Genomic DNA, 18,660 nt, shown 5'->3' with positions numbered 1-18,660 from the left:
GCATTATATTTAAATCCTATGCAATTTCTGTGTTTCATCGTCCATGGGAAGGTCCAAGAAATACAGTAAACCTGCAGAGGTGCATCGGAATGAAAACTGATTACAGAGGAAACGCTGAAAACATAGACAGTAGGAAGACTCAGTCTTCCTGTACTTAAGTCGGCATTGTGTCTCTTATATTTAAATCCTATGCAATTTCTGTGTTTCATCGTCGATGGGAAGGTCCAAGGAATACAGTAAACCTGCAGAGGCCCATCGGAATATAAAACTGATTAAACAGGAAACGCTGAAAACATAGAGAGTAGGAAGACTCAGCCTTCCTGTAGTTAAATCGGCATTGTGTCTCTTATATTTAATTCCGATGCAAATTCTGTGTTTCATCGTTACTGTGAAGGTCCAAGGGATACAGTAAACCTGCAGAGGTGCATCGGAATGTAAAACTGGTGACACAGGAAACGCTCAAAACATAGACCCTAAGAAGACTTAGTTTTCTTGTACATAAGTCGGCATTGTGACTCTTATATTTAATTCCGATGCAATTTCTGTGTTTCATCGTCACTGGGAAGGTCCAATGGATACAGTAAACCTGCAGAGGTGCATCGGAAAGTAAAACTCGTGACACAGGAAACGCTCAAAACATAGACAGTAGGAAGACTGAGTCTTCCTGTACTTAAGTCGGCATTATGGCTCTTACATTATATCCGATGCAATATCAGTGTTTCATCGTCGATGGGAAGGTCCAAGGGATACAGTAAACCTGCAGAGGTCCATCGGAATGTAAAACTGGTGACACAGGAAACGTTCAAACATAGACCCTAAGAACACTCCGTTTTCTTGTACTTAAGTCGGCATTGTGTCTCTTATATTTAATTCCGATGCAATTTCTGTGTTTCATCGTCACTGTGAAGGTCGAATGGATACAGTAAACCTGCGGAGGTGCATCGGAATGTAAAACTGGTGTCACAGGAAACGCTCAAACATAGACAGTAGGAAGACTCAGTCTTACAGTACTTAAGTCGGCATTGTGTCTCTTATATTTAATTCCGATGCAATTTCTGTGTTTCATCGTCAATGGGAAGGTCCAAGGAATTCAGTAAACCTGCAGAGGTGCATAGGAATGTAAAACTGATTACACAGGAATCGCTGAAAACATAGACAGTAGGAAGACTCAGCCTTCCTGTACTTAAACCGGCAATGTGTTTCTTATATTGAATTCCGATGCAATTTCTGTGTTTCATCGTTGCTGTGAAAGTCCAAGGGATACAGTAAACCTGCAGAGGTGAATCGGAATGTAAAACTGGTGACACAATAAACGTTTAAAACATAGACAGTAGGAAGACTCAGTCTTCCTGTAAATAAGACGGCATTGTGTCTCTTTTGTTTAAATACGATGAAATTTCTGTGTTTCATCGTCAATGGGAAGGTCCAATGGATACAGAAAACCTGCAGAGGTGCATCGGAATGTAAAACTGGTGACACAGGAAACGCTCAAAACATAGACAGTGGGAAGACTGAGTCTTCCTGTACTTAAGTCGGCATTATGGCTCTTACAATATATCCGATGCAATATCAGTGTTTCATCGTCGATGGGAAGGTCCAAGGGATACAGTAAACCTGCAGAGGTCCATCGGAATGTAAAACTGGTGACACAGGAAACGTTCAAACATAGACCCTAAGAACACTCCGTTTTCTTGTACTTAAGTCGGCATTGTGTCTCTTATATTTAATTCCGATGCAATTTCTGTGTTTCATCGTCACTGTGAAGGTCGAATGGATACAGTAAACCTGCGGAGGTGCATCGGAATGTAAAACTGGTGTCACAGGAAACGCTCAAACATAGACAGTAGGAAGACTCAGTCTTACAGTACTTAAGTCGGCATTGTGTCTCTTATATTTAATTTCGATGCTATTTCTGTGTTTCATCGTCACTGTGAAGGTCCAATGGATAACGTAAACCTGCAGATGTGCATCGGAATGTAAAACTGGTGACACGGGAAAGGCTCAAAACATAGACAGTAGCCCGAATCTCGTGGTCGTGCGGTAGCGTTCTCGCTTCCCACTCTCGTGTTCCCGGGTTCGATTCCCGGCGGGGTCAGGGATTTTCTCTGCCTCGTGATGGCTGGGTGTTGTGTGATGTCCTTAGGTTAGTTAGGTTTAAGTAGTTCTAAGTTCTAGGGGACTGATGACCATAGATGTTAAGTCCCATAGTGCTCAGAACCATTTCAAGCATTTGAACCATAGACAGTAGGAAGACTCAGTCTCCCTGTAATTAAGTCGGCATTGTGCCTCATATATTGAAATACGATGCAATTTCTGTGTTTCATCGTCAATGGGAAGGTCGATGCAGTAAAGCTGCAGAGGTGCATCGGAATGTAAAACAGGTGACACAGGAAACGCTCAAAACGTAGACAGTAGGAAGACTCAGTCTTCCTGTACTTAAGTCGGCATTGTGCCTCTTATATTTAATTCCGATGCAATTTCTGTGTTTCATCGTCGATGGGAAGGTCCAAGGGACACAGTAAACCTGCAGAGGTGCATCAGAATGTAAAACTGGTGACACAGGAAACGCTCAAAACATAGACCCTAAGAAGACTTTTTTTTCTTGCACATAAGTCGGCATTGTGACTCTTATATTTAATTCCGATGCAATTTCTGTGTTTCATCGTCACTGGGAAGGTCCAATGGATACAGTAAACCTGCAGAGGTGCATCGGAATGTAAAACTCGTGACACAGGAAACGCTCTAAACATAGACAGTAGGAAGACTGAGTCTTCCTGTACTTAAGTCGGCATTATGGCTCTTACATTATATCCGATGCAATATCAGTGTTTCATCGTCGATGGGAAGTTCCAAGGGATACAGTGAACCTGTAGAGGTCCATCGGAATGTAAAACTGGTGACACAGGAAACGCTCAAAACATAGACCCTAAGAAGACTCCGTTTTCTTGTACTTAAGTCGGCATTGTGTCTCTTATATTAAATTCCGATGCAATTTCTGTGTTTCATCGTCACTGTGAAGGTCGAATGGATACAGTAAACCTGCGGAAGTGCATCGGAATGTAAAACTGGTGTCACAGGAAACGCTCAAACATAGACAGTAGGAAGACTCAGTCTTACAGTACTTAAGTCGGCATTGTGTCTCTTATATTTAATTCCGATGCAATTTCTGTGTTTCATCGTCAATGGGAAGGTCCAAGGAATACAGTAAACCTGCAGAGGTGCATCGGAATGTAAAACTGATTACACAGGAAACGCTGAAAACATAGACAGTAGGAAGACTCAGCCTTCCTGTACTTAAACCGGCAATGTGTTTCTTATATTGAATTCCGATGCAATTTCTGTGTTTCATCGTTACTGTGAAAGTCCAAGGGATACAGTAAACCTGCAGAGGTGAATCGGAATGTAAAACTGGTGACACAGGAAACGTTTAAAACATAGACAGTAGGAAGACTCAGTCTTCCTGTAAATAAGACGGCATTGTGTCTCTTTTATTTAAATCCGATGAAATTTCTGTGTTTCATCGTCAATGGGAAGGTCCAATGGATACAGAAAACCTGCAGAGCTGCATCGGAATGTAAAACTGGTGACACAGGAAACGCTCAAAACGTAGACAGTTGGAAGACTCAGTCTTCCTGTACTTAAGTCGGCATTGTGTCACTTATATTTAATTCCGATGCTATTTCTGTGTTTCATCGTCGATGGGAAGGTCCAAGGAATACAGTAAACCTGCAGAGGCCCATCGGAATGTAAAACTGATTACACAGGAAACGCTGAAAACATAGACAGAAGGAAGACTCAGCCTTCCTGTAGTTAAATCGGCATTGTGTCTCTTATATTCAATTCCGATGCAATTTCTGTGTTTCATCGTTACTGTGAAGGTCCAAGGGATACAGTAAACCTGCAGAGGTGCATCGGAATGTAAAACGGGTGACACAGGAGACGCTCAAAACACAGACCCTAAGAAGACTCCGTTTTGTAGTAGTTAAGTCGGCATTGTGTCTCTTATATTTAGTTCCGATGCCATTACTGTGTTTCATCGTCAATGGGAAGGTCCAAGGAATACAATAAACCTGCAGAGGTGCATCGGAATGTAAAACTGGTGACACAGGAAACGCTCAAAACATAGACAGTAGGAAGACTCAGTCTTCTTGTACTTAAGTCGGCATTGTGTCTCTTATATTTAATTCCGAAGCAATTTCTGTGTTTCATTGTCAATGGGAAGGCCCAAGGGATACAGTAAGCCTGCAGAGGTGCATCGGAATGTAAAACTGGTGACACAGGAAACGGTAAAAAACATGGACAGTAGGAAGACTCAGTCTTCCTGTACTTAAGTCGGCTTTGTGTCTCTTATATTTAATTCCGATGCAATTTCTGTGTATCATCGTCAATGGGAAGTTCCAAGGACTACAGTAATCCTGCAGATGTGCATCGGAATGTAAAACTGATTACATAGGAAACGCTGAAAACATAGACAGTAGGAAGACTCAGCCATCCTGTACTTAAATCGGCATTGTGTCTCTTATATTTAATTCCGATGCAATTTCTGTGTTTCATCGTCACCGTGAAGGTCGAATGGATACAGTAAACCTGCAGAGGTGCATCGGAATGTAAAACTGGTGACACAGGAAACGCTCAAAACATAGAGAGTAGGAAGACACAGCCTTCCTGTACTTAAGTCGACATTGTGTCTCTTATATTTAGTTCCGATGCCATTACTGTGTTTCATCGTCAATGGGAAGGTCCAAGGAATACAATAAACCTGCAGAGGTGCATCGGAATGTAAAACTGGTGACACAGGAAACGCTAAAAAACATAGACAGTAGGAAGACTCAGTCTTCCTGTTCTTAAGTCGGCATTGTGTCTCTTATATTTAATTCCGATGCAATTTCTGTGTTTCATCGTCACTGGGAAGGTCCAATGGATACAGTAAACCTGCAGAGGTGCATCGGAATGTAAAACTGGTGACACACGAGACGCTCAAAACACAGACCCTAAGAAGACTCAGTTTTGTAGTACTTAGTCGGCAATGTGTCTCTTATATTTAATTCCGATGCAAATTCTGTGTTTCATCGTCACTGTGAAGGTCCAATGGATACAGTAACCCTGCAGAGGTGCATCAGAATGTAAAACTAGTGACACAGGAAACGTTCAAAACATAGACCCTAAGAAGACTCAGTTTTGTAGTATTTAGTCGGCATTGTGTCTCTTATATTTAATTCCGATGCAATTTATGTGTTTCATCGTCAATGGGAAGGACCAAGGGATACAGTAAACCTGCAGAGGTGCATCGGAATGTAAAACTGGTGACACAGGAAACGCTAAAAAACATAGACAGTAGGAAGACTCAGTCTTCCTGTTCTTAAGTTGGCATTGTGTCTCTTATATTTAATTCCGATGCAATTTTGTGTGTTTCATCGTCAATGGGAAGGTCCAAGGGATACAGTAAACCTGCAGAGGTGCATGGGAATGTAAAACTGGTGACACAGGAAACGCTCAAAACATAGACAGTAGGAAGACTCAGTCTTCTTGTACTTAAGTCGGCATTGTGTCTCTTATATTTAAATCCCATGCAATTTCTGTGTTTCGTCGTCACTGTGAAGGTCGAATGGATACAGTAAACCTGCCGAGGTGCATCGGAATTTAAAACTGGTGACACAGGAAACGATCAAAACATAGACAGGAGGAAGACTCAGTCTTCCTGTACTTAAGTCGGCATTGTGCCTCTTATATTTAATTCCGATGCAATTTTGTGTGTTTCATCGTCAATGGGAAGGTCCAATGGATACAGTAAACCTGCAGAGGTGCATCGCAAAGTAAAACTGGTGACACAGGAAACGCTCAAATCATAGACAGTAGGAAGACTCAGTCTTCCTGTACTTAAGTCGACATTGTGTCTCTTATATTTAATTCCGATGCAATTTCTGTGTTTCATCGTCAATGGGAAGGTCCAAGGGATACAGTAAACCTGCAGAGGTGCATGGGAATGTAAAACTGGTGACAGAGGAAACGCTCAAAACATAGACCCTAAGAAGACTTAGTTGTATTGTACTTAAGCCGGCATTGTGTCTCTTACATTTAATTCCGATGCAATTTCTGTGTTTCATCGTCACTGTGAGGGTGGAATGGATACAGTAAACCTGCAGAGGTGCATCGGAATGTAAAACTGGTGACACAGGAAACGCTCAAATCATAGACCCTAAGAAGACTCAGTTTTGTAGTACTTAGTCGGCATTGTGTCTCTTATATTTAATTCCGATGCAATTTCTGTGTTTCATCGTCAATGGGAAGGACCAAGGGATACAGTAAGCCTGCAGAGGTGCATCGGAATGTAAAACTGGTGACACAGGAAACGGTAAAAAACATAGACAGTAGGAAGACTCAGTCTTCCTGTACTTAAGTCGGCTTTGTGTCTCTTATATTTAATTCCGATGCAATTTCTGTGTTTCATCATCAATGGGAAGTTCCAAGGACTACAATAATCCTGCAGATGTGCATCGGAATGTAAAACTGATTACATAGGAAACGCTGAAAACATAGACAGTAGGAAGACTCAGCCTTCCTGTACTTAAATCGGCATTGTGTCTCTTATATTTAATTCCGATGCAATTTCTGTGTTTCATCGTCACCGTGAAGGTCGAATGGATACAGTAAACCTGCAGAGGTGCATCGGAATGTAAAACTGGTGACACAGGAATCGCTCAAAACATAGAGAGTAGGAAGACTCAGCCTTCGTGTACTTAAGTCGACATTGTGTCTCTTATATTTAGTTCCGATGCCATTACCGTGTTTCATCATCAATGGGAAGGTCCAAGGGATACAGTAAACCTGCAGAGATGCATCGGAATGTAAAACCGATGACACAGGAAACGCTCAAAACATAGACGGTAGGAAGACTCTGTCTTCCTGTCCTTAAGTCGGCATTGTGCCTCTTATATTTAATTCCGATGCAATATCTGTGTTTCATCGTCACTGGGAAGGTCCAATGGATACAGTAAACCTGCAGAGGTGCATCGGAATGTAAAACTGGTGACACACGAGACGCTCAAAACACAGACCCTAAGAAGACTCAGTTTTGTAGTACTTAGTCGGCATTGTGTCTCTTATATTTAATTCCGATGCAATTTTGTGTGTTTCATCGTCAATGGGAAGGTCCAAGGGATACAGTAAACCTGCAGAGGTGCATCGGAATGTAAAACTGATGACAAAGGAAACGCTGAAAACATAGACAGTTGAAAGACTCAGTCTTCCTGTACTTAAGTCGGCATTGTGTCTCTTATATATAAATCCGATGCAATTTCTGTGTTTCATCGTCAATGGGAAGGTCCAATGGATACAGTAAACCTGCAGAGGTGCATCGCAAAGTAAAACTGGTGACACAGGAAACGCTCAAATCATAGACAGTAGGAAGACTCAGTCTTCCTGTACTTAAGTCGACATTGTGTCTCTTATATTTAATTCCGATGCAATTTCTGTGTTTCATCGTCAATGGGAAAGTCCAAGGGATACAGTAAACCTGCAGAGGTGCATGGGAATGTAAAACTGGTGACAGAGGAAACGCTCAAAACATAGACCCTAAGAAGACTTAGTTGTATTGTACTTAAGCCGGCATTGTGTCTCTTACATTTAATTCCAATGCAATTTCTGTGTTTCATCGTCACTGTGAAGGTCGAATGGATACAGTAAACCTGCAGAGGTGCATCGGAATGTAAAACTGGTGACACAGGAAACGCTCAAAACATAGACAGTAGGACGACTAAGTCTTCCTGTACCTAAGTCGGCATTGTGCCTCTTATATTTAATTCCGATGCAAATTCTGTGTTTCATCGTTAATGGGAAGGTCCAAGGGATACAGTAAACCTGCAGAGATGCATCGGAATGTAAAACTGATGACAAAGGAAACGCTCAAAACATAGACAGTTGGAAGACTCAGTCTTCCTGTACTTAAGTCGGCATTGTGTCTCTTATATTTAAATCCGATGCAATTTCTGTGTTTCATCGTCAATGGGAGGGTCCAATGGATACAGTAAACCTGCAGAGGTGCATCGGAATGTAAAACTGGTGACACAGGAAACGCTCAAAGCATAGACAGTACGAAGACTCAGTCTTCTTGCACTTAAGTTGACATTGTGTCTCTTATATTTAATTCCGATGCAGTTTCTGTGTTTCATCGTCAACGGGAAGGTCCAAGGGATACAGTAAACCTGCAGAGGTGCAACGGAATGTAAAACTGATGACAAAGGAAACGCTCAAAACATAGACAGTTGGAAGACTCAGACTTCCTGTACTTAAGTCGGCATTGTGTCTCTTATATATAAATCCGATGCAATTTCTGTGTTTCATCGTCAATGGGAAGGTCCAATGGATACGGAAAACCTGCAGAGGTGCATCGGAATGTAAAACTGGTGACACAGGAAACGCTCAAAACGTAGACAGTAGGAAGACTCAGTCTTCCTGTACTTAAGTCGGCATTGTGTCTCTTATATTTAATTCCGATGCTATTTCTGTGTTTCATCGTCGATGGGAAGGTCCAAGGAATACAGTAAACCTGCAGAGGCCCATCGGAATGTAAAACTGATTACACAGGAAACGCTGAAAACATAAACAGTAGGAAGACTCAGCCTTCCTGTAGTTAAATCGGCATTGTGTCTCTTATATTTAATTCCGATGCAATTTCTGTGTTTCATCGTTACTGTGAAGGTCCAAGGATACAGTAAACCTGCAGAGGTGCATCGGAATGTAAAACTGGTGACACAGGAAACGCTCAAAACATAGACCCTAAGAAGACTCAGTTTTGTAGTACTTAGTCGGCATTGTGTCTCTTATATTTAATTCCGATGCAATTTCTGTGTTTCATCGTCACTGTGAAGGTCGAATGGGTACAGTAAACCTGCAGAGGTGCATCGGAATGTAAAACTGGTGACACAGGAAACGCTCAAAACATAGACAGTAGGAAGACTCAGTCTTCTTGTACTTAAGTCGGCATTGTGTCTCTTATATTTAAATAAGATGCAATTTCTGTGTTTCGTCGTCACTGTGAAGGTCGAATGGATACAGTAAACCTGCCGAGGTGCATCGGAATGTAAAACTGGTGACACGGGAAACGCTCAAAACATAGACAGTAGGACGACTCAGTCTTCCTGTACTTAAGTTGACATTGTGTCTGTTATATTTAATTCCGATGCAGTTTCTGTGTTTCATCGTCAATGGGAAGGTCCAAGGGATACAGTAAACCTGCAGAGGTGCATCGGAATGTAAAACTGATGACAAAGGAAACGCTCAAAACATAGACAGTTGGAATACTCAGACTTCCTGTACTTAAGTCGGCATTGTGTCTCTTATATATAAATCCGATGCAATTTCTGTGTTTCATCGTCAATGGGAAGGTCCAATGGATACGGAAAACCTGCAGAGGTGCATCGGAATGTAAAACTGGTGACACAGGAAACGCTCAAAACGTAGACAGTAGGAAGACTCAGTCTTCCTGTACTTAAGTCGGCATTGTGTCTCTTATATTTAATTCCGATGCTATTTCTGTGTTTCATCGTCGATGGGAAGGTCCAAGGAATACAGTAAACCTGCAGAGGCCCATCGGAATGTAAAACTGGTGACACAGGAAACGCTCAAAACATAGACAGTAGCCCGAATCTCGTGGTCGTGCGGTAGAGTTCTCGCTTCCCACGCTCGTGTTCCCGGGTTCGATTCCCGGCGGGGTCAGGGATTTTCTCTGTCTCGTGATGGCTGGGTGTTGTGTGATGTCCTTAGGGTAGTTAGGTTTAAGAAGTTCTAAGTTCTAGGGGACTGATGACCATAGATGTTAAGTCCCATAGTGCTCAGAACCATTTGAAGCATTTGAACCATAGACAGTAGGAAGACTCAGTCTTCCTGTAATTAAGTCGGCATTGTGCCTCTTATATTGAAATCCGATGCAATTTCCGTGTTTCATCGTTAATGGGAAGGTCCAATGGATGCAGTAAAGCTGCAGAGGTGCATCGGAATGTAAAACTGGTGACACAGGAAACGCTCAAAACGTAGACAGTAGGAAGACTCAGTCTTCCTGTACTTAAGTCGGCATTGTGTCTCTTATATTTAATTCCGATGCAATTTCTGTGTTTCATCGTCGATGGGAAGGTCCAAGGGATACAGTAAACCTGCAGAGGTTCAACGGAATGTAAAACTGGTGACACAGAAAACGCTCAAATCATAGACCATAAGATGACTTACTTTTCTTGTACATAAGTCGGCATTGTGACTCTTATATATAATTCCGATGCAATTTCTGTGTTTCATCGTCAATGGGAAGGTCCAAGGGATACAGTAAACCTGCAGAGGTGCATCGGAATGTAAAACAGATGACAAAGGAAACGCTCAAAACATAGACAGTTGGAAGACTCAGTCTTCCTGTACTTAAGTCGGCATTGGGTCTCTTATATATAAATCCGATGCAATTTCTGTGTTTCATCGTCAATGGGAAGGTCCAATGGATACAGTAAACCTGCAGAGGTGCATCGCAATGTAAAACTGGTGACACAGGAAACGCTCAAAACATAGACAGTAGGAAGACTCACTTTTGTAGTACTTAGTCGGCATTGTGTCTCTTATATTTAATTCCGATGCAATTTCTGTTTTTCATCGTCTATAAGAATGCCAAGGGATACAGTAAACCTGCAGAGGTCCATCGGAATGTAAAACTGGTGACACAGGAAACTCTGAAAACATAGCCCCTAAGAAGACTGAATTTTCTTGTACTTAAGTCGGCATTGTGTCTCTTATATTTAATTCCGATGCAATTTCTGTGTTCCATCGTCACTGTGAAGGTCGAATGGATACAGTAAACCTGCAGAGGTGCATCGGAATGTAAAACTGGTGACACAGGAAAAGCTCAAAACATAGACAGTAGGAAGACTCAGTCTTCTTGTACTTAAGTCGGCATTGTGTCTCTTATATTTATATCCGATGCAATTTCTGTGTTTCATCGTCACTGTGAAGGTCGAATGGATACAGTAAACCTGCTGAGGTGCATCGGAATGTAAAACTGATGACACAGGAAACGCTCAAAACATAGACAGTAGGAAGACTCAGTCTTCCTGTACTTAAGTCGGCATTGTGCCTCTTCCGATGCAAATTCTGTGTTTCATCGTCAATGGGAAGGTCCAAGGGATGCAGTAAACCTGCAGAGGTGCATCGAAATGTAAAACTGATGACAAAGGAAACGCTCAAAACATAGACAGTTGGAAGACTCAGTCTTCCTGTACTTAAGTCGGCATTGTGTCTCTTATATTTAAATCCGATGCAATTTCTGTGTTTCATCGTCAATGGGAAGGTCCAATGGATACAGTAAACTTGCAGATGTGCATCGGAATGTAAAACTGGTGACACAGGAAACGCTCAAAACATAGACAGTTGGAAGACTCAGTCTTCCTGTACTTAAGTTGACATTGTGTCTCTTATATTTAATTCCGATGCAATTTCCGTGTTCATCGTCAATGGGAAGGTCCAAGGGATACAGTAAACCTGCAGAGGTGCATGGGAATGTAAAACTGGTGACAGAGGAAACGCTCAAAGCATAGACCCTAAGAAGATTCAGTTTTATTGTACTTAAGCCGGCATTGTGTCTCTTACATTTAATTCCGATGCAATTTCTGTGTTTCATCGTCACTGTGAAGGGCCAATGGATACAGTATACCTGCAGAGGTGCATCGGAATGTAAAACTGGTGACACAGAAAACGCTCAAAGCATTGAGAGTAGGAAGACTCAGTCTTCCTGTACTTAAGTCGGCATTGTGCCTCCTATATGTAAATCCAATGCAATTTCTGCGTTTCATCGTCAATGGGAAGGTCCAATGGATACAGTAAACCTGCAGAGGTGCATCGGAATGTAAAACTGGTGACACAGCAAACGCTCAAATCATAGGCAGTACGAAGACTCAGTCTTCCTGTACTTAAATCGGCATTCTGTCTCATATTTAATTCCGATGCAATTTCTGTGTTTCATCGTCAATGGGAAGGTCCAAGGGATAAAGTAAACCTGCAAAGGTGCATCGGAATGTAAAACTGATTAAACAGGAAACGCTGAAAACATAGACAGTAGGAAGACTCAGCCTTCCAGTAGTTAAATCGGCATTGTGTCTCTTATATTTAATTCCGATGCAATTTCTGTATTTCATCGTTACTGTGAAGGTCCAAGGGATACAGTAAACCTGCAGAGGTGCATCGGCATGTAAAACTGGTGACACAGGAAACGCTCAAAACATAGACAGTAGGAAGACTCAGTCTTCCTGTACTTGAGTCGGCATTGTGTCTCTTATATTTAAATCAGATGCAATTTCTGTGTTTCATCGTCAATGGGAACGTCCAATGGATACAGTAAACCTGCAGAGGTGCATCGGAATGTAAAACTGGTGACACAGGAAACGCTTAAAACGTAGACAGTAGGAAGACTCAGCCTTCCTATAGTTAAATCGGCATTGTGTCTCTTATATTTAATTCCGATGCAATTTCTGTGTTTCATCGTCGATGGGAATGTCCAAGGGATACAGTAAACCTGCAGAGGTCCATCGGAATGTAAAACTAGTGACACAGGAAACGCTCAAAACATAGACCCTAAGAAGACTCAGTTTTGTAGTACTTAAGTCGGCATTGCGTCTCTTATTTTTAATTCCGATGCAATTTCTGTGTTTCATCGTCACTGTGAAGGTCGAATCGATACAGTAAACCTGCAGAGGTGCATCGGAATGTAAAACTGGTGACACAGGAAACGCTCAAACCATAGACAGTAGGAAGACTCAGTCTTCCTGTACTTAAGTCGGCATTGTGTCTCTTATATTTAATTCCGATGCGATTTCTGTGTTTCATCGTCAATGGGAAGGTCCAAGGAATACAGTAAACCTGCAGAGGTGCATCGGAATGTAAAACTGATTACACAGGAAACGCTGATAACATAGACAGTAGGAAGACTCAGCCTTCCTGTAGTTAAATCGGCATTGTGTCTCTTATATTTAATTCTGATGGAATTTCTGTGTTTCATCGTCAATGGGAAGGTCCAAGGACTACAGTAATCCTGCAGAGGTGCATCGGAATGTAAAACTGATTACATAGGAAACGCTGAAAACATAGACAGTAGGAAGACTCAGCCTTCCTGTACTTAAATCGCCATTGTGTCTCTTATATTTAATTCCGATGCATTTTCTGTGTTTCATCGTCACTGTGAAGGTCGAATGGATACAGAAAACCTGCAGAGGTGCATCGGAATGTAAAAATTGTGACACAGAAAACGCTCAAAACATAGAGAGTAGGAAGATTCAGCCTTCCTGTACTTATGTCGGCATTGTGTCTCTTATATTTATTTCCGATGCCATTAATGTGTTTCATCATCAATGGGAAGGTCCAAGGGATACAGTAAACCTGCAGAGATGGATCGGAATGTAAAACCGATGACACAGGAAACGCTCAAAACATAGACGGTAGGAAGACTCTGTCTTCCTGTTCTTAAGTCGTTATTGTGCCTCTTATATTTAATTCCGATACAATATCTGTGTTTCATCGTTAATGGGAAGGTCCAAGGGATACAATAAACCTGCAGAGGTGCATCCGAGTGTAAAACTGGTGACACAGGAAACGCTCAAATCATAGACAGTAGGAGGACTCAGTCTTCCCGTGCTTAACACGGCATTGTGTCTCTTATATTTAATTCCGATGCAATTTCTGTGTTTCATCGTCACTGGGAAGGTCCAATGGATACAGTGAACCTGAAGAGGTGCATCGGAATGGAAAACTGGTGACACACGAGACGCTCAAACACAGACCCTAAGAAGACTCCATTTTGTACTACTTAAGTCGGCATTGTGTCTCTTATATTTAATTCCGATGCAATTTCTGAGTTTCATCGTCACTGTGAAGGTCCAATGGATACAGTAAACTTGCAGAGGTGCATCAGAATGTAAAACTGGTGACACAGGAAACGCTCAAAACATAGACCCTAAGAAGACTCAGTTTTGTAGTACTTAGTCGGCATTCTGTCTCTTATATTTAATTCCGATGCAATTTCTGTGTTTCATCGTCAATGTGAAGGACCAAGGGATACAGTAAACCTGCAGAGGTGCATCGGAATGTAAAACTGGTGACACAGGAAACGCTAAAAAACATAGACAGTAGGAAGACTCAGTCTTCCTGTTCTTAAGTCGGCATTGTGTCTCTTGTATTTAATTCCGATGCAATTTCTGTGATTCATCAACACTGTGAAGGTCGAATGGATACAGTAAACCTGCAGAGGTGCATCGGAATGAAAAACTGGTGACACAGGAAACGCTCAAAACATAGACAGTAGGAAGACTCAGTCTTCTTGTACTTAAGTCGGCATTGTGTCTCTTATATTTAAATCCGATGCAATTTCTGTGTTTGATCGTCACTGTGAAGGTCGAATGGGTACAGTAAACCAGCAGAGGTGCATCGGAATGTAAAACTGGTGACACAGGAAAAGCTCAAAACATAGACAGTCGGAAGACTCAGTCTTCTTGTACTTAAGTCGGCATTGTGTCTCTTACATTTAAATCCGATGCAATATCTGTGTTTCATCGTCACTGTGAAGGTCGAATGGATACAGTAAACCTGCCGAGGTGCATCGGAATGTAAAACTGATTAAACAGGAAACGCTCAAAACATAGACAGTAGGAAGACTCAGTCTTCCTGTACTTAAGTCGGCATTGTGCCTCTTATATTTCATTCTGATGCAAATTCTGTGTTTCATCGTCAATGGGAAGGGCCAAGGGATACAGTAAACTTGCAGAGGTCCATCGAAATGTAAATCTGATGACAAAGGAAACGCTCAAAACATAGACAGTTGGAAGACTCAGTCTTCCTGTACTCAAGTCGGCATTGTGTCTCTTATATTTAAATCCGATGCAATTTCTGTGTTTCATCGTCAATGGGAAGGTCCAATGGATACAGTAAACTTGCAGATGTGCATCGGAATGTAAAACTGGTGACACAGGAAACGCTCAAAACATAGACAGTATCAAGACTCAGTCTTCCTGTACTTAAGTTGACATTGTGTCTCTTATATTTAATTCCGATGCAATTTCCGTGTTTCATGGTCAATGGGAAGGTCCAAGGGATACAGTAAACCTGCAGAGGTGCATCGGAATGTAAAACTGGTGACACAGCAAACGCTCAAATCATAGGCAGTACGAAGACTCAGTCTTCCTGTACTTAAGTCGGCATTCTGTCTCTTATATTTAATTCCGATGCAATTTCTGTGTTGCATCGTCAATGGGAAGGTCCAAGGGATACAGTAAACCTGCAAAGGTGCATCGGAATGTAAAACTGATTAAACAGGAAAAGCTGAAAACATAGACAGTAGGAAGACTCAGTCTTCCAGTACTTAAGTTGACATTGTGTCTCTTATATTTAATTCCGATGCAATTTCCGTGTTTCATGGTCAATGGGAAGGTCCAATGGATACAGTTAAGCTGCAGAGGTGCATCGGAATGTAAAACTGGTGACACAGGAAACGCTCAAAACGTAGACAGTAGGAAGACTCAGTCTTCCTGTACTTAAGTCGGCATTGTGTCTCTTACATTTAATTCCGATGCAATTTCTGTGTTTCATCGTCGATGGGAAGGTCCAAGGGATACAGTAAACCTGCAGAGGTGCATCGGAATGTAAAACTGGTGACACAGGAAACGCTCAAAACATAGACCCTAAGAAGACTCAGTTTTGTAGTACTTAGTCGGCATTCTGTCTCTTATATTTAATTCCGATGCAATTTCTGTGTTTCATCGTCAATGTGAAGGACCAAGGGATACAGTAAACCTGCAGAGGTGCATCGGAATGTAAAACTGGTGACACAGGAAACGCTTAAAACGTAGACAGTAGGAAGACTCAGCCTTCCTATAGTTAAATCGGCATTGTGTCTCTTATATTTAATTCCGATGCAATTTCTGTGTTTCATCGTCGATGGGAATGTCCAAGGGATACAGTAAACCTGCAGAGGTCCATCGGAATGTAAAACTAGTGACACAGGAAACGCTCAAAACATAGACCCTAAGAAGACTCAGTTTTGTAGTACTTAAGTCGGCATTGCGTCTCTTATTTTTAATTCCGATGCAATTTCTGTGTTTCATCGTCACTGTGAAGGTCCAATGGATACAGTAAACTTGCAGAGGTGCATCAGAATGTAAAACTGGTGACACAGGAAACGCTCAAAACATAGACCCTAAGAAGACTCAGTTTTGTAGTACTTAGTCGGCATTCTGTCTCTTATATTTAATTCCGATGCAATTTCTGTGTTTCATCGTCAATGTGAAGGACCAAGGGATACAGTAAACCTGCAGAGGTGCATCGGAATGTAAAACTGGTGACACAGGAAACGCTTAAAACGTAGACAGTAGGAAGACTCAGCCTTCCTATAGTTAAATCGGCATTGTGTCTCTTATATTTAATTCCGATGCAATTTCTGTGTTTCATCGTCGATGGGAATGTCCAAGGGATACAGTAAACCTGCAGAGGTCCATCGGAATGTAAAACTAGTGACACAGGAAACGCTCAAAACATAGACCCTAAGAAGACTCAGTTTTGTAGTACTTAAGTCGGCATTGCGTCTCTTATTTTTAATTCCGATGCAATTTCTGTGTTTCATCGTCACTGTGAAGGTCGAATCGATACAGTAAACCTGCAGAGGTGCATCGGAATGTAAAACTGGTGACACAGGAAACGCTCAAACCATAGACAGTAGGAAGACTCAGTCTTCCTGTACTTAAGTCGGCATTGTGTCTCTTATATTTAATTCCGATGCGATTTCTGTGTTTCATCGTCAATGGGAAGGTCCAAGGAATACAGTAAACCTGCAGAGGTGCATCGGAATGTAAAACTGATTACACAGGAAACGCTGATAACATAGACAGTAGGAAGACTCAGCCTTCCTGTAGTTAAATCGGCATTGTGTCTCTTATATTTAATTCTGATGGAATTTCTGTGTTTCATCGTCAATGGGAAGGTCCAAGGACTACAGTAATCCTGCAGAGGTGCATCGGAATGTAAAACTGATTACATAGGAAACGCTGAAAACATAGACAGTAGGAAGACTCAGCCTTCCTGTACTTAAATCGCCATTGTGTCTCTTATATTTAATTCCGATGCATTTTCTGTGTTTCATCGTCACTGTGAAGGTCGAATGGATACAGAAAACCTGCAGAGGTGCATCGGAATGTAAAAATTGTGACACAGAAAACGCTCAAAACATAGAGAGTAGGAAGATTCAGCCTTCCTGTACTTATGTCGGCATTGTGTCTCTTATATTTATTTCCGATGCCATTAATGTGTTTCATCATCAATGGGAAGGTCCAAGGGATACAGTAAACCTGCAGAGATGGATCGGAATGTAAAACCGATGACACAGGAAACGCTCAAAACATAGACGGTAGGAAGACTCTGTCTTCCTGTTCTTAAGTCGTTATTGTGCCTCTTATATTTAATTCCGATACAATATCTGTGTTTCATCGTTAATGGGAAGGTCCAAGGGATACAATAAACCTGCAGAGGTGCATCCGAGTGTAAAACTGGTGACACAGGAAACGCTCAAATCATAGACAGTAGGAGGACTCAGTCTTCCCGTGCTTAACACGGCATTGTGTCTCTTATATTTAATTCCGATGCAATTTCTGTGTTTCATCGTCACTGGGAAGGTCCAATGGATACAGTGAACCTGAAGAGGTGCATCGGAATGGAAAACTGGTGACACACGAGACGCTCAAACACAGACCCTAAGAAGACTCCATTTTGTACTACTTAAGTCGGCATTGTGTCTCTTATATTTAATTCCGATGCAATTTCTGAGTTTCATCGTCACTGTGAAGGTCCAATGGATACAGTAAACTTGCAGAGGTGCATCAGAATGTAAAACTGGTGACACAGGAAACGCTCAAAACATAGACCCTAAGAAGACTCAGTTTTGTAGTACTTAGTCGGCATTCTGTCTCTTATATTTAATTCCGATGCAATTTCTGTGTTTCATCGTCAATGTGAAGGACCAAGGGATACAGTAAACCTGCAGAGGTGCATCGGAATGTAAAACTGGTGACACAGGAAACGCTAAAAAACATAGACAGTAGGAAGACTCAGTCTTCCTGTTCTTAAGTCGGCATTGTGTCTCTTGTATTTAATTCCGATGCAATTTCTGTGATTCATCAACACTGTGAAGGTCGAATGGATACAGTAAACCTGCAGAGGTGCATCGGAATGAAAAACTGGTGACACAGGAAACGCTCAAAACATAGACAGTAGGAAGACTCAGTCTTCTTGTACTTAAGTCGGCATTGTGTCTCTTATATTTAAATCCGATGCAATTTCTGTGTTTGATCGTCACTGTGAAGGTCGAATGGGTACAGTAAACCAGCAGAGGTGCATCGGAATGTAAAACTGGTGACACAGGAAAAGCTCAAAACATAGACAGTCGGAAGACTCAGTCTTCTTGTACTTAAGTCGGCATTGTGTCTCTTACATTTAAATCCGATGCAATATCTGTGTTTCATCGTCACTGTGAAGGTCGAATGGATACAGTAAACCTGCCGAGGTGCATCGGAATGTAAAACTGATTAAACAGGAAACGCTCAAAACATAGACAGTAGGAAGACTCAGTCTTCCTGTACTTAAGTCGGCATTGTGCCT

This window comes from Schistocerca nitens, chromosome 6 (assembly GCF_023898315.1).
Source record: "Schistocerca nitens isolate TAMUIC-IGC-003100 chromosome 6, iqSchNite1.1, whole genome shotgun sequence".
NCBI lineage: Eukaryota > Metazoa > Arthropoda > Insecta > Orthoptera > Acrididae > Schistocerca > Schistocerca nitens.
Note: the sequence above shows the minus strand (reverse complement) of the source record.